General features: G+C 37.1%; 2 pseudogenes; one reads left to right on the top strand and one right to left on the bottom strand.

The window, feature by feature from the left end:
- Positions 1-8,296: 8,296 nt before the first annotated feature.
- On the top strand, positions 8,297-9,444 carry LOC102861309 (annotated as a pseudogene).
- A 4,766-nt stretch (positions 9,445-14,210) lies between these two features.
- The window catches only part of LOC102864036, a 59,999-nt pseudogene continuing 50,774 nt past the window's right edge, over positions 14,211-23,435 (bottom strand).

Below are 23,435 nucleotides of genomic sequence, written 5' to 3'. Positions count from 1 at the left end.
ATATGTGTATATATATATGTATATATATATATATATGTATATATATGTATTTTCCTGGCTTACCAGTTTATCAAGCATATGAGGAGATTAGATGCTTATCTATTTTGCAATCTGCAAGTTAAAAGAAATTATTGATGGAGAAGACCACTCTGAATTTTCTTTAAATAGTATAATTTATATTTACAAAATTTAAAGTACTTTGAGAGATATAAGTATTAATGAATGGCAGAAGAATCTTGACTGAAAGCCGAGAATAGCATAAAGATGTTTACTTGTATTTTATCAACTATGCAAAAACATTTGACTGGATGGGTTATAACAAAATTATGACAAACATTGAGAAGGGTTGGAAATCCCAGTATACTTAGATTAAATCTATATAAAGACCAGAAGTAGTTGTTCAAGCAGAACAAGTAAATGCCTTAAAGTTAGAAAAAGTGTGCCTTTGAGTAGTATACTTTTCCCATATATATTCAACACGCATGCTAAGTCAATAATTTGAGAAGCTGTACTATTTGAAGTAGAATGTGATGTCAGTAATGGAGGAATATTTATCAACAAACTGTTATGAAAATTATATAACGTTGCTTGCAGAAAGTTAAGACTTGAGCACTTATTGAAGAAGATAAATCCTTAAATATGAGTGACAACATCAAGAAAACAAAATTTCTCACTACTAGACCAAGACACAATATCATGATAAATAGAAAAATTACTGGAGTTGCCAAGGGTTTCATTTTACTCAGATCCACATTTAATACCCATAGTAGCAGTAATCAAGAAATCAAAATACATGCTGCATTTTGAAAATCTGTTTCCAGAACCTCTTTAAAATGCCTAAAGGGCAAAGTTGTCATTTTAAAGATTAATGTTCACATGACTCAATCCACGTTACTTTCAATTTCATCCAATGCATCAGAAAGTTGGAAAGTGGATAAGAAAGAGCTAAGAAAATTGAATATATCTGAACTATGGTGTTGGCAAAGAGTATTTAATATTCGGAGATTGCCGAAAAACCAACAAATATATCTTGGAGAAAGTGCTATCAAAATATTTCTTAGAGGCAAGGATGATGAATTTTCCGTTCACATATTATTGGCATTTTTGTCAAGAAGAGCCAGTCATTGAAAAAAAGACATCATGCTGGAAAAGGTAGATGATCATCAAAAGAGACGAGAACCTTTAAATAAATTAATTGATAAAGTGATTAAAACAATGCACTTGAGTATGATGACAATCCTGATGTTGGCACACAATAAGGCAAAATGTTGATCTATTATTCAGAGGGTCATTATGAGTAGCCACTGGAGGTCCTATAATAACAATACCAACAACAAAACATTGCTGTCCTTCCAATGATTTGATTTTTTTTTAGACTGCTCATCAGAAAGAAAGTGATCACCCAACTTTTTCCAGGGATGTTGCTTGGAATGAAATTGCCACAGAGGGTGACACCTTTGTGTTATTAGCACAACTCTCTATAGACAACACCACCAGAACTCCCTAATAGTGATTGTCAGTCACAGAAAATCTTAAAATATATAATCCAATAATTACCTTAGTACCCCTCTGTTTTATTCTAATTGTGTATCGCCACTGCTGATTAGGTACCCTGGAGTTGACTTTGATTCTTAGCAACCTTAGGTACCAGAAAATGAAACCATGCTTAATCTGGCACCATCTTCAAAATCTCTAAAATGCTAAGTTCCATTTTGCAGTCACTATATCAGTCTATCTCACTGAGGATCTTTCTCTCTTTAACGTTCTAATTTTTCAAACATGATATTCTTGTCCAGGGCCAGGCATCTCCTGATAGCATGTTCAAAGGATGTGAACTTAAATTTAATCATCTTTGCTTCTAGGATACACACTAACTTGCTTCTTCTTCAAGACAGATGTGTTTGTTCTTTCAGCAGTTTATTTCCCATAAAAGTCAGATCCTAGCCCTAACTATTCTCTATGCATGAAAATGTTACTGTTCTATGCCTCTTCTCATTCTCAGCTCTCACTGCCTCCAAACTAGCACAGAAAGAACAAGGCTTTCCTCCAGCTTCCTGAGATTACATGCTGGTTTCCATAGAAAAGACAACATTGTCTAATCTTTTATCTTTCTGAAAAGCATTTCACATCTCAAGGATTTGCCAAACAGGATTATTAAGAACTCCTTTTATTTCTTATAACATTTTTTCCCTCTTTAATCAGTATATATTTTACAAAAATATTCACATAAAAGCCATCTTTATCCTGTGAATTTGAAGCAACTTTGAGGAGATCAAACAATTGAACAAAAACTTAAGAGTTTGGTATAAAGATCTAATATCCTAGAAAAGTCTTTTAAGCCATAAGCTTTGAACATCACCATTTGATGAGATAATATGTTAAGTGTTACTTTCCTCATTATCTTACCCATCAGAATGGTAAAATCTGTGTGAAAATTTACAACCAATTTGATATTACCAGAACATTTTTATTTTTTATTGATAAGAATAAAAAAAACAAACAAAACTACACAATCTTTTTTTTATGATTCTCCCTGGAAAAGAGTACACAACTTAACAGTGTGTACATATAAACAACTGGAGAACTCAACAAAGAAAAACAAATATATTAAAAACCTGGTAGGTAGATTGGTATATATATATATATAGTTTTTGTTATGTGCTGTCAAGTCACCTGTAACTCATAGCGACCCTATGTACAACGGCCCTAAACCCTGCTCTATTTCTTGTCAATCTTATTGTCTCCAACACACCTACCCCTATCACCCCAGTCACTGAATCAATCCATCTCATAGAGGGTCTTCCTCTTCTGTGTTGTCCCTCCACATTCCCAAGCATCATGTCCCTCTCCAAGGACTGGTCCTTCCTTGCACCATGTCCAAATTATGTCAAATGAAGCTTCAGAATCCTTGCCTCCAAGAAACATCCTGGTTTAACCCTCTCCAGGACAAATTTGTTCATTCTCTTAGCAATCCATGGCATATTCAATACTCTTCTCAAACACCACAGTTCAAAGGCATCAATTATCATCCCTAGTCATTGTCCAGTTTTCTAATGCATAGCAAGGGATTGCAATGACAATGGCCTATATCAAGCACACTTTAGTCTCCAGACTGACATCATTGTTCTTCAATTCTTTAGAGAGGTCTCTAATAGCAGACTTTCCCATCGCAATAGGTTTTTTAATTTCCTGGCTGATGGTGCCAAGAGAGTTGATTGTGGAGCCAAGCAAATTAAAGCTGTTAACAATCTCAATCACTTTACCATCCATCATGATGCTGCCAATCGTCCAGCCCAGTGGTGAGAATTTCATTTTCTTAATATTGATTCAATCCGTATTGAAGGCTGCAGTCCTTGACCTTCTGCAACAAGCGCTTCAGGTTCTTTTCAGTTTCAGCAAACAAGGTTGTTTCATCTGCATAATACAGGTTGTTCATGAATCTTCCTCCAATCCAGACGCCATATTTCTTCATAGACCCAGTCTCCCTGATAATTTGTTCTGTACATAAATTGAAAAACTTTGGAGATAGGACACATCCCTGGCATACACCCCTCCTGATTTTGGACCATTTGCTCTGTTCTGATGACTCTCTCCTGGTCCAAGTATAGGGTTCGCATTAGAACGATCAAGTGTTCTGGGATTCCCATTCTTCTCAGAGTTAGCCACAGTTGTGATACACAGTCAAACGCTTTTGCATAATCAATAAAACACAGATAAAAATTCCTCTGGTAGTCGCTGCTTTCAGCCAAGGTTCATCTAAGATTAGCCACAATACTCCTGGTACCACAGCTTTTTCTAAACCCAGCCTGCACTTTTGGTAGTTCTCTGTTGATGTGCTCTTCCAGTCATTTTTGGAAAGCCTTCAGCAGAATCTTGCTTGCACATGATATTAATGACGTTGTTTGATAATTTCTGCACTCTATCGGATCACCTTCCTGTGGAATGGGAACAAATACAGATCTCTTCCAGTTAGTTGGCCAAGTGGTTGTCCTCCAGATTTCTTGACACAACTTGGTGAACACATCTAGGGCAACATCTGTTAGTTGAAATATGTCAATTGGTACACCATCAATTACTGGGGCCTTGTTTTTTGCCAATTCTTTCAAAGCAGTCTGAACTTCCTCCTTCATCACCACAGGCTCTTTTTCATATATTGTTTCATGAAATTCTCTTATGTCTGTCAATTCCTTTTGATACAGTGACTCTGTATACTCTTTCCATTGTCTTTTAATACTTCCTGAATCATTTAAAATTCTGCCCAAAGCATCCTTAAGTATTGCATTTCAAGGTTTGAATTTGTTTTTCAGCTCCTTCAGCTTAGGAACTCTGAGCGAGTTTGGCCTTTTAATTTTCTGACTCCAGCTCCTTGCACATTTCATTGTTATACTTTGTCTTCCTGCACTGACTTTTGAAATCTTCTGTTCAGATCTTAATATCTTGATTTCTTCTGTTTTGGCTTCTTGATGTTCTAGTGCAATATTCAGAGTCTCTTCTGACATCCATTTTATTCTTATCTTCCTCTTCTTTGTAATGACTTTTGTGCATTCTTCCCTGATAATATTCTTGATATCCTCCCACAACTCATCTGGTCTTCGCTCATTAGTGTTCAAGGTCTCAAACCTGTTCCTGAGATGGTTTTGTAATTCAGGTGGGATAGACTCAAGACCATGTTTTTGTTCCTGAGAATTTGATTTCATTTTCATAGCTTCAGCTTGAACTTGCATATAAGTAGTTGGTGGTCTATTCCACAATCAGCACCTGGTTTCATTTTTCACAGCTGATATTGAGCTTCTCCAAGTGGTTCTTTGCACAGACTTGATCAATCTGATTCCTATGCATACCATCAGGTGAAATCCATGTGTATAACCTGTGCCTATGCTTCTTATAAAATCTATTTGCAATGAATAAATTGTTGGGTATGCAAAGTTCATTCATTTTATCTCCAGCTTCATTTCTATCACCAACTCCATTTTTTTCCCAAATGCTGATCCTTCTTCTTTATTCCCAACTTTTGCATTCCAGTCACCCATTATTATTCATGCATTTTCACTGAAAAAGTTAGTAGAAATCTTCTATTTCTTCTTCTTCAGCTCTTTTTGTTGGTGCCTATATTTGAAGATAGTGATATTCACTGGACTTCCTTGTATGCATATGGATATTATCCTGTCATTCACTATATTGAACTTCAAGACAGATATAGAAATGACATTTTTTTAAACTATGAAAGCAACTCCATTTTTCTTCACTTCTTCATCTCCAGCTTAATAGATCCTATGGTCATCCGACTCAAAATGCCCCCGGCCAGTCCATCTCATCTTGCCAATGCCTAGTATGTCAATATTTATGAGTTCCATTTCTTCCTTAACAATATCTAAGTTTAATACATTCTTGGTTCTCATATTCCAGCTTCCAATCACTAGTGTCTGCTTATATTTAAACAGGTTATTCAAAGAATATATTTGCTGAACAGTTACTATGGGCCAGGGTACTACTGACTGAGGTGCATATATGGATTCAACTCAAAATCACAAAGATTTTTTTTATATACTCCTACTAACTTATGTAATTATAAGGATACAACACACAATATTTAGATGTTTGAAATAAACTATTATTATTTTAGTGCTGCAGAAGCTCTGGTGGGGTAGTCCACTTTGAATTGCACTGCTATTCCAAAGGAAGTTTACTTCCACAGGTATTTTAATCTACTCTCATGGTCTAGTGGTAGGAAGCTGTGCTGCAATAATGAAGGAGTGTGTTTCAAACCCACCAGCTGCTCCTAGGGAGATATATATGCTATCTCCTAACCATGCAGTTAACAGCCCCTGAAAATCCTATGAAGAGTCAGCTATGAGTCAGTTCTGATTTGCTGTACAAAACAACAGTCACTCCTTAAGGGAGCTCTGATGGCCTAGTGGTAAGGAGCTGTACTTCCAATCTGAAGGCACACAGTTTGAATCCACCAGCTGCTTCATAGGAGAAAGATGGGAAATCTTCTCCCTTGTGATTTAAAGCCTTTAAAAACCCACTGAAGGATCAACTATAAATAAGTGCTGACTCCTTAGTACATAACAAGAAGGAGTAACACCTTGGGAGGAAGAAGATCAGTCTGACAATCTCTTCTCATTAGGATTGACAGCCTTAGAAACCCAGAGAAGCTGAAACTTCAAGCTGAAACCGACAGCAGTAAGGGATTTTTTTTGGTTTGTTTCTTTAATGTAGCACCCCAGCTGTCTGTCTTCAAAACAGCATTTTTCTCTCTCAACCTTTCCCTTTGCCCTTGCTTTCCCCCTCTCATTCCTCCTCTTTCCCTCTTTCTCCTTTTTACTGAGATCAAGTCAAAACTAATTCATAGATGATCTTCTTAAACAACGTAGTTTTTGCTTGTAGTTATGTTATTTAAATTGATAATATGAATTGTGAGAATACCTTCCAGCTGACAGTGAACATAAAAATGAGGGGCTCAATCTAAAAAGGAAGATATTACTTTGAAATCTTTTTTTAAGTAATTATGTTTAGTCCATTTACAATGATCTAACTTTAAAAATTGGGATAAGGATCCTTTGTAAAAACAAATGTATTCAAACTTTGTAAAGAAATCAGTATATAATAAAAAAAATTGGGATAAAATTATGTGCATTTTAAAAAACAAAACAAAACTATTATAAGTTATCAAGAATAATACACAAGAAACTGTTCTGTAAATTTTAAAATAAAATGTAATAAGTACTCTTTACTAAATGAAACAACCTTCAAACAATCAATGTTTTACCTAGAGAGATTTCAACTAATGGCTTCAGAAAAACATCCAGTTAAAACTTCTGACCATCAAAAGGATAGTACCCTTTGGTACTTTTGCTTCCATAACTTTAATTTTCTTTAGACTCATAACAGAAAACAGAGTACCAATTCTTCAAAATTATCTTTATTCAAATGCATGTCCCCAACTGTCAACAATTCCTAGGCAACTGTCCCTATTGCTTTGGGTAAAAGGAATGAAAACCAGAATAAAAAAAGTCTATTTATGCTTTATTGACTGTTCAAAGCATTTGACTGTGTGTATCATAGCAAGTTTTGGCTAACATTGAGAAGAGTGGGAATTCCAGAGCCCTTAATTATGCTCATGTAAAACGTATACTTAGATCATGAGGCTGTTGTGCGAAGAGGGCAAGAGAATACTATGTGGTTTAAAATTAAGAAGGGAGTACATCTCTCTATAGCCATTCAATCTGTATGCTGAACAAATTATTCGAGAAGTTGGATTCAATAGGCAGTCATGATGGGTGGAAATGAGATTGAAACTGCTAACAGATTCATTTTACTTGAATCCACAATTAACAACCTTGGTATCAGCACTCAGGAAATAAATTGACGTATTGCACTGGGAAAATCTGCAGTTAAGGAGCTCTCCAAATTATTGAGGAGTAGTGATGTCAGTTTGAGGACTATTCTGTGGCTGATTCAGGCCATGGTCTTTCTGATCACTTGCTATGCATCTGAAAGTTGGAAAATGAATAAGAATGGCAGAAGAAGAATTGATGTCTTTGAGCTGCGGTGCTGGAGAAGAGTACTGAATATCCCATGGACAGCCAAAAGAACAAACAGATATGTCTTGAAGAGGATGCAGTCAGAGTGATCTTTGGAGGCAAAAAATGATGAGGCTTCACCTCACATGCTTTGGACATGCTGACAGAAGGGGCTATTCCTTGGAGAGAGACATGATGCTTGGAAAGACAGAAGGTTAACAAAGGAGAGGAGGACCCTAGGCCACGTGGAATGACAAAGTAACTGCCACAATGGACTCTAATGTGTCAGGAAGTGGGAGAATGACACAGGATAGGACAGGGTTCAGATCTGATGCTCATGGGTTGTACTCGACCATGAAGGAACCTAATAACAACAATAATATTATTCTTGGTAATGTTTATAGCTTAGGAGTTTGGAAGAAATTGTCAGCCTAAGGACATCTTCCACTATGAAGTTTCTAATGTAGTCTTGAAAATATTGAAGTAGATCACATTTTTGAGAGGGACTTGCATCAGGGTATTGTTATTGTTGTTAAGCACCGTGGAGTGGAGTACGACTCACAGTGACCCTATGAACAACCAATCTGAACCGTGTCATATCTTGTACCATCTTTATCATATCTGGTACACTAGAGCTCATTGGTGAAGTCACCACATCAATCCATTTTGTTTGCTGGAAGTCTTTTGCTGACCCTTCATTGACCCTTTATCTTTCTAAGCATTATGTCCTTTACCAAGGTGGGTGAGACAGGGAGCCACACACCCCCTCCATGGATGCCAGAGAGGAACTGCTGCAGGCTCAGCTCAAACCTGAGTGTCCCTATCAGTTTGACTGGAAGTCATTCTATGACACCTGGAATGTTGCCTTCTCCCCAGATTGCTACTAATTATCCTGGTCTCAAGGATACTACATCGTCAAGCACTGGAGGAGTAATTCATCCTCAAAGGGTTTAAAGCTATAAGCCAAGGCTACAAGAATAACCCAGAAGGGCGAGGCAGTCCTAAAGAGAAGATGTTTGACTGTGGTCAGATGATCTGGGTCCTTGCCTTCAGCCCGTGGTCCTCTCCACCCAGCAGGAGGCTCTGGACATACCCCTGGCACCCAGTACTTGACGTCTCCTGCCAGATCCTCATCACAGGGCTCAATGATGAGCAGATCAATATCTGGGAGGTGCAAACACGACTCCTGCTTCTGAATCTTCCCTGTTTCCAGGATGCCATCAGAAACCTAAGCTTCACACTCAGTGCCAATTTGATTCTTATTTCTGTATCACAGTAAACAGATCCAGGAGTTATTGGGCCACCTGTGGTGGATGTTCTGCTGCTTCACCTCCCTGGACTGCAGCATGCTATGTTCTGGGGCTGGAGAGAAGTCTTTCTGTGGAGCATAAGGTCATCCGTGCTCAGGTGGCAGCTTGAGGGCCACCAGAGCAGTGTCGTCTCTTGTGACTTCTCCCCCAACAAAGCCCTGCTTGTCACTGCTTCTTTCAACACCAATGTGATCATGTGGGACCTCTGCACTGATGAGAGACTGAGGTCCCTCCACCACACTCAACTCGACCCTCTGATGGACGATAGTGATGTCCACATCAGGTCGCTCAGCTCCACGTGCTTTTCCCCCAAAGATGTGACTATATCTTGCTTCAGTGACAGATGACAGAATCCTCAGGATCTGGGTCCTGGAACTGAAAATGCCAATTGCACTTACTCCCATGACCGATAGTGTCTGTTGCACATTTCCCACACACAGCATAATCACCACGGGGACAAGGGATGGCTACGTCCAGTTCTGGAGGGTTCCAAGAGTCCTGTCATCTCTGAAGCCTTTATGCCAGAAAGCCCTCCTCAATATCCTGACAATGTACCAATCTTAGCACTACCAATACCCAAGGAAATGAAGACACACAGGACTTTCTAACACGCCCTCAGTGGAGTTGTGCCTGTTTGCTCAGCAGGGCTCCTGGAATAGGCACAGCCAGCATGAAATGGTCCAGATGTCCATTAGTCTTGGGTGGAAGTACTGTTTGGGATCATGAAGAGAATGCAGCAAAACCAGATTTTAATGTACAAAGGCTGGGGCAAGACAGTGTGGGAGAGGACAACCCCTCCTGGCTGCAGAACCCTGCCCTTAAATCCATGTCCAAGCAACCCTGAATTATATTTAGTTGTAATTCAAATTGCAGTGTTGTAGCTCAGAGTGCAGTGACTGGTGTAGCTCTGATGACGAAGAAACTGGGCTGCGGGAGCCCCCTCTTTAGTAAGCAGTTTAGCTGAATTCCCAACATTAGAACATCTGATTGTTGGCCTTCATCGTTAGCTTTCTCAGTTGAGGACAGTGAGGATTTTTTGAAAATTGTTTCCATTGCTTCGATGGTGGTACATAATATCCTTTCCTAAGGCCCCCTTTGGCCAACCAGATCTAGTTTTCTTGGAATCATTTGATATGTTGTTGTTGTTGTTGTTGTGTGCTGTTGAGTCGGCTGCAACTCATAGCGACCCTTTGTACAACAGCCCTAAGCCCTGAATGTATTATGGACTGAAAAAAGACACTGTCAAAAAGACTGTCATTTCCCCACTTAACTGATTTCATCTTCTTGTGACAAATCAGTTGACCATAGTGAGATGGGCTGATCCATTGATCTATGTGTCTATCATTGTACCAGACCCACACTGTCTTGACCACCAAGGCAGTGTAGTAGGATTTGAAATCAAGGATTGAGATGCATCCTACCTTGTTTCTCTATTTAAGGAGTGCTCTGCTTATTCGGGGCCTCTTTCCATTCCAAATGAAATTGGAGATTATGTTTTTCATCTCGTTGAAGAATGGAATTTGTATTTGCATCAGGTTGCATTGACCATGTAAATTGCCTTTGGTAGTACTGTCATTTTCACAATATTAAGTCTCCCTATCCATGAGCAAGGTATATTCTTCTATTTCTCCGGGTTTCTTTGTTTCTTGTAGTAAAGTTTTGTAATTTTCTTTGAACAAATATTTTGTGCTTCTGGTTAGAATTACTCCCAAGTATTTAATATTGTGAAGAATATTTTTTATTTGCTCCAATTCTATATTCTCATTGTCACTGTAGAGAAATTTAATTGATTTTTATATGTTGATCCTGTATCCTGCCACTGTGCTGAATTGGTCAACTAGGTCCACTAGTTTTCTTGCTGAGTATTTAGGGTTTTCTAAGTATACTATCATATTATTTGCATATAGATATTATTTTACCACCTCTTTGCCAGTTTGGACACCTCTTATTTCCTTTTCTTATCTTATTGCTATTTCTAAGACTTCCAATACAATATTGAATAAGAGAGGTGATAGTAGGTATCCTTGCCTAGTTCCCACTCTCAAGGGGAATGCCTTTAATCTTTTTCCATTGAAAACAATGTTGGCTCTTGGGTTTGCGTATATACTTTTTTACTATGTTGAAGAAATTTCCTTCTAATGCTATTTTGTTGAGTGTTTTAACAACACTGTTGAGGTGTTGACAAAATTAGAAACTATGTGCAGAAAACTCACGCAAGTTCCACACCTTACTCCTTACACAAAAACCAACTCAAAGTGGATCAAGGACCTAGGACTGAAACCAAGGACTATAAACTTGAGTAGAGAAAAGGTCGTAAGAACTCTAGAAGTCCTAATCCACAGCATAAACATGCTTCCAAGCATCCTAAAAAAACCCTACAACCAGGAGAGGATAGAATAGATGAATGGGACCTTCTAAGAATCAAATCCCTATGCACATCCAACAGCTTCACCAACATGGTAAAAAAGGGAAGCCACAGACTGGGAAAGAATATTTCGCAATGACATGTCTGAAAAGGGGCTAATATCTAGAATTTATAGAATACTCAAAGGTCACAACAAGATAAAGGTAAACAACCCAATTGAAAAATGGGCATAAAATATGAACAGACACTTCACCAAAGAAGACATTCAGATGACGAACAAGTACATGAAGTGTTCAAAATCTCTACCTCTAAGAGAGATGCAAATCAAAACAACTATGAAATATCATCATACCCCAGTAAGATGATTATCTAAAAACCTTCCATCAAACAGTTTAGAGATGTCACCTGAATCATGTGAAGAATTGATGTTGTCATCCCCTTGGCGCACATTTTTAGTTGTGAGATCTCTCTTTGTGGCTGAACTCTTTGTACTGTCTTACACCCAACTCAACAAGAAAGAGCTCCTTGCGGACACTGTTCCCATTTGGTAGCACCGGGTTACTCAGCCAAGATGCTTCATTCCAGCAAGATCTGCTTTAGGGGATTTAATACATTTTAACTTGCTTTAAAGAGACATGTACTTTGGCTCCCTTAATGTGTTATTTGTGAAGACTACTTAGTCATGAGATTGTTAAGGTGGAGGAACTTCCTCTATCGCTTCAGTTGTTGGAGAGAATAATTTTCAAAAGGAGGATTTTCATTGAGGGAGGGGGAAAAATAACAGTTAAAAAGTCAGAGGCTCTTACTAGCATAATTTACAGACTAACCACTCCCCAATTGTCACTCAAGCCAGTTCACTGAGCAATATGGAATCAATTGAAACTATTCAGTAATATATAAGGACTTTATAAAGCTAATAAAAGCATGGATACTTTGAACTCATGGGACATATTGGACTTTATTTCTACATTTTTTTTGTCTCTGATATTTTACCCATCAACAGATGAAGGTACCCAATGCCAACAATTTCATAACTTAAGTATAATAAAGACATTACTTTGATTCTCATGATCATTATAACATTAATAAAGACATTATAATAACATTATAACATTATAATAAAGACATTACTTTGATTCTCATGATCATTATAACATTAATAAAGACATTATAATAACATTATAACATTATAATAAAGACATTACTTTGATTCTCATGATCATTGTAACAAAATATGTTATCTTTAAGGGTTTTCCATTTCTTCTTTGAAAAATTTTGCATGCTTTTGTCTTTAATATTTTGAGGTTTTTTAGAATTCACTACCAGTGATGCTAATATTAAACATTAATATATGAGTGAGCATATATTTTTGTTATTGCTTGAAGCAGTTTTCTTATCAGAACCTGTCATTCATTCTAATAAAACTATTAGAGGACTTCGAGGACACTTGAAAAATAACTCTTCAAAGAAAAAAAAATGAAATCACATTCAGGTTACTTTTACCCCTCCCCCCATTTTTTTTTGTCAAGTCAATCTTGTGAAAAACTATGGCCGACTAAGAGATGATGATATAAGCTTGAGCCATAAGCAGTAGGTAATTACAGCAACTCCCAACAATACAGGCAATTCGAGAAAATCTTTACATATGCTCACACCATCAGTTTAAGTTTTTGGTTCTTTAAGCAGAATCACAAATGGAGTTAAATATAGGCAAATAATCAAGGTGATAGCCCCAATATCCATCTATGAGTGAAGTCTAGGTTGTTGTTATAATATTGAATAGATTTCAGCAGAACTTCTAGATGAAGATACACTAAGAAAAATTGTGGCCAGAAAACTTCACAGTTTGATTTATAATTAATGATGGAGATGACACAGGCTGGGAAGTGCTTCTTTCTATTTTTATAGGGGTCACTATTAGTTCGAAGCAAACTGGATAATAACTAACAGCCAATTGTAAGTTAATAAACTTATCAAGGTAAGAAAAGTACTTTGCAGGATATTTTGAAGAAAAGAAAAATCCAGAGTGACAATAGTCTATTTTATTACTTTCTAAAAGGTGTTTCTAAAAGGTGTTCTGAAGACCTGGGGTCAGGAGACAATGAGTCATTTACTCAACTGGCAAAGTGGCATTTGGGATGCCTGCAGTCCAGAATGGTGACTTTAACCAATTTTTGTGTGTTTCTCAAGGGTGTTTGTGATTCCTGCAATTGTAATTTAGTGAGATCAAAAAACTAGTCACCTTAAAAGAAACTCATCAAAAACACAGCTTCCAATGACACAGCAAAACTATGTCCTGCCTGGAAACAACAGCAAAAAACAGCATGACTGAGTACAACAACAGCAAATGGTGCAGTGATATTACCTAAGAGGCCCAGTGTGAAGATGTGAGACTGGTTAAGAGCAGCTGAGGCTACATCAGTATGTTTTTAATATAGTGTGAAGAAGAACTGTTGGACGTTCCTTCTTCCACACAATTACACAAAACTAAGTGTGGCACCATCATCAGGAGATTTCTCACAAAGAGTGCAGACACAGACTGCATGCAAAGACCCGCATATACTCACGCACAATGTCTGTCAGCAAGGAAAAAATGATCAAGAGGAATAGAAAAGACAACTGACTCACATTTAAAATACCAGAGTAAATAAGTTTAATGGAAGTGGATTTTCACAGAGGAACAATTCTGAATGGAAATTAAGCCTAAATAATCTCATATATTTCTGTCATTTATCTATTTATATCTATCTCTCTATCATCTATCATCTATCTATCATCTATCTATCTATCTATCTATCTATCTATCTATCTATCTATCTAAAGATTTAATATCCAAACTTTAAATTCCCTCCAAACTAAAATGATAAAGTCAATCCTGCTGTGCTGAAATTCCATCTGTCATGGTAACATAGGGTTGGTTCATCATTGTTTAGCTGAGATGCGCTGATTAAAAGGGTATTCAATGAGAGAGAACATTAGCAGAAAGTCCTCAGCAGCCTGGTAGGTTTCTCAGTAGAAGCCGGACAGCCACTGTCTTCCATAGCAGCAGGGGCGGTAGCAGCTGTATCCGTAGCCACCATAGCCAGAACCATAGCCAAAGCCCAGGCTTCGGAGGCTACCATAGCCGTAGCCATAGCCCAGACCCCCAAGGCCGTAGCCCAGACCACCGTAGTAGTTTCCGTAGTAATAGCTCATTGTGTTAGGAGTTGAGAGTTTAGTTGACAGTGAGGTGGTTTCTTGCAGAGTATGAACTTCTCTGCTTCCACAACACCTTTTATACACCCTGATAGTGGGTGTGACAAACCACAGGAAGTCATGATTAGCGTCTTATCAACCAATTTAAATGGGGAAAAAAATCTCATTAACATCTTGGTAGTTAATAGGGCAGGCCCTCACACCCATTCATTTTGGAATTCCTGCACTGCAGCTTCTAAAAATTCTTTAAGTCATATCACGTGTCTTTTAAAAAATTACTCTCATACTTCATCTCTATAACTAAACGTCATGTGTCTACATAGCACCAAATGCACAGATATAATTTAAGCTTGGTTTGAAACAACCCCAAAATGACCTCTGCAGACATATCTTGTCCTGAAGTAATGCCAGGAATGCCCTCTGCAGACATACAGTGTGCTTGATCAGGCACCCTAGGTCACAATGTGCAGCATTTAGAGCTATATGCTGTTATCACAAGGTGTTCTGCTGGTGAAACGGGCAAGCGCTTAGCTGCTAATTGAAAAGCTGTTAGTTGAAACTCTTCAAACAGCTTTACCAAAAACAACAACAAAAACAAAAAAACAAACCACCTAAATAAAGATTTACACACAGGAAGAATCATTCTAATACAGTTAGTAGGGACAGGAAGGAGGAATAGAAAATTGACTGATGAATAATGAGTACTTCTTAAAAAGCTCTGGTAGCCTAGTAGTAAGATGTTACATTGCCAGACCAAAAGGCAGGCAGTTCAAATTTACCAGATTCACAAATCTGAACAGAAGGGTTTGCTATGAGTCTAAGCTGACTAGAAAGCACATATCAATCACAACAAGTATTTACTAATATGGGTGAAGGAAAATACAATGTGGGATGAATAGAAGGTCAGACATTGTGAGTATTTTTGGGGTAATTAATGGTATGGACAGTCAATAAAGATGACAAAAAAGAATTGACATCTTTGCGCTGCGGTGTTTGAGAACAACAGTGAACATCCTATGTTTGACCAGGAGAACAAACATACATGTCTTTGAGAGGGTATAGCCAGAGTGCTCTATGGAGGCAAGAATGAACAGGATTCACTTCACATACTTTGGGCATGTTGCTAGGAGGAGTTATTCCTTTGAGAGGAATGATGCTAGGAAGGTTTGAGAGTTGGCGAAAGAGAGGAAGACTCTCAACCAGTTGGATTGACAATGGACTCTTGTGTGTCAGGAAGCGTGAGGATGGCACAGGACAGGACTGATATCAGATCTTTTGCTAACAGGGTCACTATGAGTCATAATCAACTCTATGGCACCTAACACAATAACAACAATATAATGAAACAAAATGTGTATGAATGATTGAGAGAATCATATGCTTCATAAACTGTACACAAATTATACTTTTAAAAGGAATGATATTTTAAAAAATTATAACCAAGAAAATTCTTTGGAAAGTTTCCTTCACAAACTGATATACATTGAAAATGATTACACAGTCCCCAAAACCATTAACTTGTCATCATTAACATTGTTTCTATTCCTGTTTCTTTCTTATGACTCACTTGAAAATTCTTTTATTTTTCTTAATTTTTTACCATTTCTATAAGTTACAGGCTCTTTGTGGTATTTAACTGTAAATAATTTTAAACCAATCCCTCATTTGGAATAATTGTCCTCATTCTTATAGATTCTTACATTTATTATTATGGTTATGTGGTATTCAGCTTTTATATGTATCATCATTTATTAAGTGTGAGATATGTGAAGAAATATTTTATTGTAAAAAGAAATATGTATCTAACTTGTGGGTATATATGCTTGCATATGTGTATGACATAAACCAAATGTGTAATGTTATTGTGATAGATAAATGCTTAAAATATTTTTGCTATTAACTACTATCAAGTCATTCCTTACTGATGCTGTCATTCATATTGTTTTCATTGGCTTATTTCTGAAATTAGATCTCCAAGCCTTTTATCCTACAATATCACATGCAGGTAAGATTCTGCTGAAAACTATCCAAAAATGACTGGAAAAGCACATCAACTGAGAATTGTCAGATGTGCAGTCTGGCTGGCTTTAGAAAAGGTGTGGTACTAGGGATATTATAGCAAATATTAGATGGATCTTGGCTGAAAGCAGAGAGTACCAGAGAAATGTCTATCTGTGTTTCATTGACTATGCAAAGGCAAATGACTGTATGGTTCACAAAAAATCTGTGGCTGAGTCTGAGAATCATGGAAATCCCAGAACACTCGATCATGCTTATGTGAAACCTACACTTGAACCAGGAGGCAGTCAACAGAACAGAGCAAGGAAACACTATATGGTTCAAAATTGGGAAGGGTGTGCATCAGAGATGTGTCCTATCTCCAAATCTTTTCAAGCTATACACAGAACAGATTATCCAGGAGACTGGGCTCTATGATGAGGAATGTGGCATCAGGAGGAATGTGGCATCAGGATTGGAGGAAAATTCACCAACTTGCTTTATGCAGATGGCGCAACTTTGTTGAAACTGAGGAGGACTTGAAGCACTTGCTGCAGAAGGTCAAGGACTGCACCCTTAAGTATGAATTGACACTCAATATCAGAAAAACAAAGATTCTCACCACTGGTGACTGTGAAGAGATTGAGATTGTTAACAGCTTTAGTTTGCTTGCCTACACAATCAAAACTCTTGGTACCAGCATCTGGGAAACCAAAAGATAAATTGCATTGGGAAAATCTGCTGGCAGGGACTTCTGATTGATAGAGGGACAATTGATGTCTTTGAGCTGTGGTGCTAGAGATGAGTATTGAATATACCATGGACTTCTAGGAAAACAGGTTCATCCTAGAGAGGGTGAAACAAGGCTGTTCCTTGTAGGCAAGAATTTTGAAGCTTCAAATGACACTCATTGAGCATGTTGCAAGGAAAGACCAGCCCTTGGAGAGGGACATCGTGCTTGGGAGGTGGAAAGACAGCATAAGAAAGGAAGATACTCAAGGAGATGCCTTGTTTCAGTGGCTGGTGTAATGGGAGGTAGATGTGCCAGAGGCAATAAGTTTAGCACAGGGTAAAGCAGGGTTCAGAGCTGCTATGAGTTACAAGTAATTCAAAGGCACATAACAACAACAAAAAAACCTTAGTCTCTAAGCTCCACTGAATTATGTTATTTTCATAAAATGAAAAACAAATAATAATTAACTGCCGTTGTGTCAGAGCTAACTCAAAGTCAACACTTCTATGGGTTTCTGAGGCTGTTAACCTCATGGAAGGAGATTGTTCATCTTTCTTCCATGGAGCCACTAGTAAATTCAAGCCATCACAGATGTACAGCCTATGGGTTAGCTGCACATCTCTCTTTGTACTAGATCACCAGAGAGCTCTTTTTTACAGGACAGGCTATACCTAACCTATAGGCTTTGCAAGGCTACATTTTGACAGACACAGACAGCCAGGTCTTTTTTTAGAGTGGCTGGTTGTTGTTGTTGTTATTGTTATGTGCCGTCAAGTCATCTGTGACTCTTAGCGACCCTATTTTCAGCAGCTCTGAAGCTTGCTCTGTCCTGAGCCAGTCTCACTGACTCCAACATACCTACACCCATTGCCCCAGTCACTGTATCAATCCACCTCATCCTGAGTCTTCCTCTCTTGCCCTGACCCTCCACCCTTCTGAGCATGATGTCCTTCTCCAAGGATCAGTCCCTCCTGATAACATGCCCAAATTATGTGAGATGGAACTTCAAAATTCTAGCCTCCTAGGAGAAACTTGGTTTCACCCTCTCCAAGACAGACTTATTTATTTTTTTAGTGGTTGATAGTATATTCAAGACTCTTCTCCAGCACTACAACCCAAAGGCATAAATTCTTCTGTCATTCCTAGTCACTGTACAGCTCTCTGTACAACAAGTGATTGCAAAGACCATGACCTGGATTAGGCATATCTTAGTCTCAAAACTAATCTGATCATTGCTGAAGAGGCCCCTGACAACAGATTTATCTAAATAAATTAATCTTTTTAGCAAACAATTTTTTGATGAGTTACCAAAAGTTTAATCAATGCACTTCCTGGAATCCTTAGAGCCCAGTATCAATCCTTAAACCCTAATTGGCATGTGACTGATGACTGCATTTTAAATGCATTAACTAGGAATCAAACCTAGGTCTCCTATCTCATATTTTTATTAGATCTGTTGTTGAATCAGCTATGACTCACACTAACCTTTTGCACAACATCCTTAAACCCAGCCCAGTCATGTACATGACAGAGTCCCTATGAGTCACAGGCAACTCGAAGGCACATAACAACAATAACAACATTATGTCTCTTCCTGCCACAATACCAAAAGCACTAAAGACAAAGTTTCACCATCTTTAAAAATCAGTATGGCTATATGTTTTTCCAAGATGAATTTCAAAAGAGGCTTGTTCTTTTAACAGTCCATGGTATAATAAGTACCAATTTTTTATTTTTTTTAAAGATTAAACACAGTTTTTAATAACATGAATTTGTTCAGGGTAATATTTTCTTTCTTTTTTAAAAAATTTTTTATTATTAATTTCAATGAAAATTTACAGAGACTTTGTATTTCCATTCATTCATTGTTGTACTTTTCTCCCTGCCCACCTCTCCCCCCCCCCCTACAATGCACTCTTCTCTTTGAAAAATAAAAGAAAAATTCTTTCGTTGTTTTACAATTCTTCCCCCCAGGTCCATTTCACTATGCAGTCTTCGTTCTAGACTCCTGTCATGACAAAAATACCTAATCGCATATTCCTTTTAAACAGTTTTCTCCCTCGTCTGTTTCAATGCAGTATACATTCTTTATCCCTTCTTTCTCAATCTCCCCTCAACCCTGAAGTCAGTCCTGTTTTACAACAGTGGCACCATGCAGTATTTGTCCTTTGGTGACTGAGATATTTCATTCAGCATAATGTCCTCCAGGGTCACCCATTTTGAATAATATTGCATGAGTTCCTTGTTTTTCAATGCAGCATAGTATTCCATTGTGTGAATATACCACAGCTTCTCTATCCATTCGTTTGTTGATGGGCACTTAGGTTGTTTCCAACTCCTTGCTATTGTGAACAAAGGTGCAATAAATATGGGTGTGCATATATCTGCTTGAGTGGCAGCTATGGTTTCTTTGGTGTTTATTCCCCTAGTAGAATTGCTGGGTCAAATGGTGTTAAACTTTTAAGTACTAGGAAGTGTTAGCTACGTAAAATATCTTTTCTCTTGGTATACATATTCTAAGTTTGGCAAAATTACTTTGGGAAGACTTACCAGAAGTATTTTCAGTTGCTCATTAAGAATAATGGAAATCTCAGAACACTTAATTGTGCTATGTAAAACTTAGAGGAAGAGTCTATTGTGTAAACAGAACAAGACAACATCAAAAGATTTAAAGTTAAGAAAGATGTATGTCATGGCTATATCCTTTCCTCATATCTGCTCAATCTATATGTTGAGCAAATTATTCAAGAAGCTGGAATCTATAGAGAAGAAAATCACATCAGGACTGGAGGATGACTCATCGATGTTTGTTACAGAGATGACACAATCTTGCTTGCTGAAAGTGAAGAGGACTTAAAGCACTTGCTTCAGAAGATCAAAGACTCCACTATTTTGGTTCCAGTAGTCAGGAGGTCAGAAAACATATTGCACTGGCAAAATCTGCAGTCAAGATCATCGTCACCTATTTATACAAAAATGGCCTTGTAAGACGGCTTTAGATCACTCAGCATAATGCTCTCCAGCTTCTCCCAAGTTACATAGTATTTTTCAAAATCGTTATTCCTGAATGCTGCATAATATCCCATTGTGTGAATGTACTACAATTTCTCAATCCATTCAGTTGTGGTTGGACATTTAGGCTGTTTGTGCATTCTTGTAATAGTGAATAATGCTGCTATGAACATTGGTGTTCAAATCTCTATTTGTGTCTCAATTATAATTTTCTTAGGGTATATTCCAAGAAGATTATTTAAAAATATAAGAATAACTAGGGAGCTCTGGTGGCCTAGTGACAAGAAGCTGCACTGTAATCCCAGAGGTACGTGGTTCAAATCCACCAGATGCTCTGCCATAGAAGGAGGGGCAATCTCCTCCTGTACCAGTCAGATCCGATTTGATGGTACACACACAAAAAAAAAAATGGAAAAAAAAATTAAAAAACCCCCATAAGGACAGTAAAACATGTACAGGAACTCAAGATGAGGAGGAGGCAGTGAAGGGGTGGAAATAGGTAGGAGTGAAAATGCAGGGCTGACCAATTTGGTGGGTGGAGAGAGGAAACGAATTGGAATGCTCTGAGCTAAAAGATTGTAATGGAGGGCAAGGTCCTTGATTGGTGATTGATTTTATAAAACACAATGTATGCGAATGATTGTAGAAAATAATGAATGAGGAATGTGTGAAACACAAGTTATGTAAACTTTGTAAGCAAATTAATTAAAAAATAACATAAAAAAGAGATCATCTCCAAATTATTTTGGAGCAATGTTAGTTTGAGGACTATGCTATGCTCCTGAGAACTTGGGCAGTGAATAAGGATGGCAAAAGAATACTTGCTTTTAAATAATGATTTTGGAGAAAAGTATGGGATACCAAAAGAACAAGCAGATATGTCTTGGAAAACAGTCAGAGTGGTCCTTGGAGGTAAAGATGATAAAGCTTTGTCTCATATATTTAGGCATGTTTCTAGAAGAGGCTATTCCTTGAGAAGGAATATTATGCTTGGGAAGGTGGAGGGGTGGCGAAGGAGAGGACAACCTTCACCCAGGTGGATTGACACTATGACTGCAGCAATGGGCTCAAGTGTCAGAGATTATGAGCACGAAACAGGGTAAGATAGAATTCAGATATGATGTTCTTGGGGTTGATATGAGTCATACTCAAATTCCTTACAACAACAACAATATTCTTAATGTATGCTGCAATTATATTGTTCATTTAAAAAATGCGATTTTTGTTGGTAAATATATGTTCAGCAGATTAGATTAAACAATTTCTACATAAATTGAACTTTGGCATTGGTAGTCCATTTCTCTTGAAATACTTAAGGTAAATTGTTATGTTCAAATGAAATATAGCTTTTAGTAGATAATTTATTCTTTTTAACATTCAGCCTGGTTTATTCTTTTTAACATTCAGCCTGGAAGGATGCTGCCCTCTGAATTTAAAGAAATATTTATTTTGTCCATTGTGATACTTGCTTGCATCTTATTTTTTGTAATACATGTACGCATAGACACAATTGTGTGTTATTGATTATTCCAAATAACAGGCATTATTACTAATGATGTTATTGTTGTTTTGATTGCTGTCAAGCCATGCACAACTAGTAACAATGCTAGGAACAAAAGGCTTGAAGCCTTTCTATAACTATTGTTATTTATTAAAGTTCATAAAATTTCCAGAGGCATGTTGTTTAGGAAGTGGATTCCACTTCTGCTTCCAAATTACCAATGATATAGTTTTAAAATATTATATAATATTAATATTTGTTTTAGTTTCTCTGTTCATTGCAGGTGACTTTAATTATTGAAATATGAAATTATCTCATTAAATGCAACTCCTCTAGCTGCCATTATTAAATAACATCAAGGCTATGAACATATTCTTCTTTACATCTAGAGTTACTACATCTAGATTTTTACCTAAACTGATTTAAAATAATAATAATAATTAATAATTAATAATGCCTTGAGTCAATTGGATAAATTGTTATTGTGGTTGTTAAGAGCTGTTCAGTTAAGTACAAGTCACAACAACTCAATGTACTTGGGATTAGAATCATTCCCTATCCTGAACCATTTTCACAATGTCTACCTTGGTCAAGCACGTGATCATTGTGTCAATTCATGGCCTTTTGCTGACCTTCTATCTTGCCCAAAACAATGTATTTTTCCAACAACTGGTTCATTCTAACAACATACCCAAACTATATGAGATAAAGTTTCACCACCATTGCCTCTAAGGAACTGACTAACACTTTTAACAAGAAAAATTTGGTTTCTATTTTTTATGTGTGTATTATTTTCTACTTAATCTGGCTCAATTTTAAAGATGTGTGATAAACTTTGCAATATCAGTAGTGTTTTGTTAAATTTAAATTTGTATTTCTATTCCTATCGTTTTCAGTTTTGTTATTCAGCTCAAAGATGGCAATACTTTTCTAGCTTTATTACTGATTTCAAATTTACAATGTACAATTGTGAATTTTAGTTACGGAATTGTTTGTAATCATACTTTTTTCCATTTGTTTTCATTTTATAATTTTATTTTCATGTTTTCTGTTACTATAATATTTTGGTAGCGGCCTAGTGGTAAGCTACACTGTAATACCTAAGGCACATGGTTCGAATCCACCAGCTGTTCCACAGGTGAAGGATGGACAATCTCCACGCTTGATAACCCTCTGGAGTGTAAGTTATGGATGGGTTTGACTCAACTGAACACAACAACAACAGTAGCAGGCTTAACATACTTCAAATGCCTAAGCCAAACTCACTGCAATAGAGTCAGTTCCAACCCCCAGCAAACTTACTTCTGCCTCCCAGGACTGTAAATCATTATGTTAAGAGATTTCCCATTTTTATTTTGTATATTGTTTGGTGGATTTGAAATATAAACTTTTGCTATATGACATGTCACACATTATGTCATCAGGATGCTTTTTGATTATGGTTAATAATTTATAGAAATATTACAAATTGGATAAATTTTGTATTCAGACCAACAAGCAATATTGTACTAGGCAATGCCACTTGGAGTTCTGGAGTCATTTATTCTTCAGGGACTTAATTAATGAAAAATTTTAGAGAGTCTTAAAAAAATCTACAGGCCTACAGCATTCTATATATCATCTCAAAGGAGTTCTTTTTGTCTGGAAATCCTACAGCCAAGTTAGAAAACACTGAGAAGGATAATTTTATATGGGTGACATTTCAGATCTTGGTAACAGACATTCCCAAAGTTTTAGGGAATTGAAATTTGAGATTTGTTCACTTGATTTTAATGACAAAAGTATTAATATTATT

The sequence above is a fragment of the Elephantulus edwardii genome, unplaced genomic scaffold, assembly GCF_000299155.1.
Source record: "Elephantulus edwardii isolate Elephantulus edwardi_28Jun2011 unplaced genomic scaffold, EleEdw1.0 scaffold00051, whole genome shotgun sequence".
Lineage (NCBI taxonomy): Eukaryota > Metazoa > Chordata > Mammalia > Macroscelidea > Macroscelididae > Elephantulus > Elephantulus edwardii.
The sequence above is the reverse complement of the archived record's forward strand: the minus strand, read 5'-3'. Positions and strand labels throughout refer to the sequence as shown.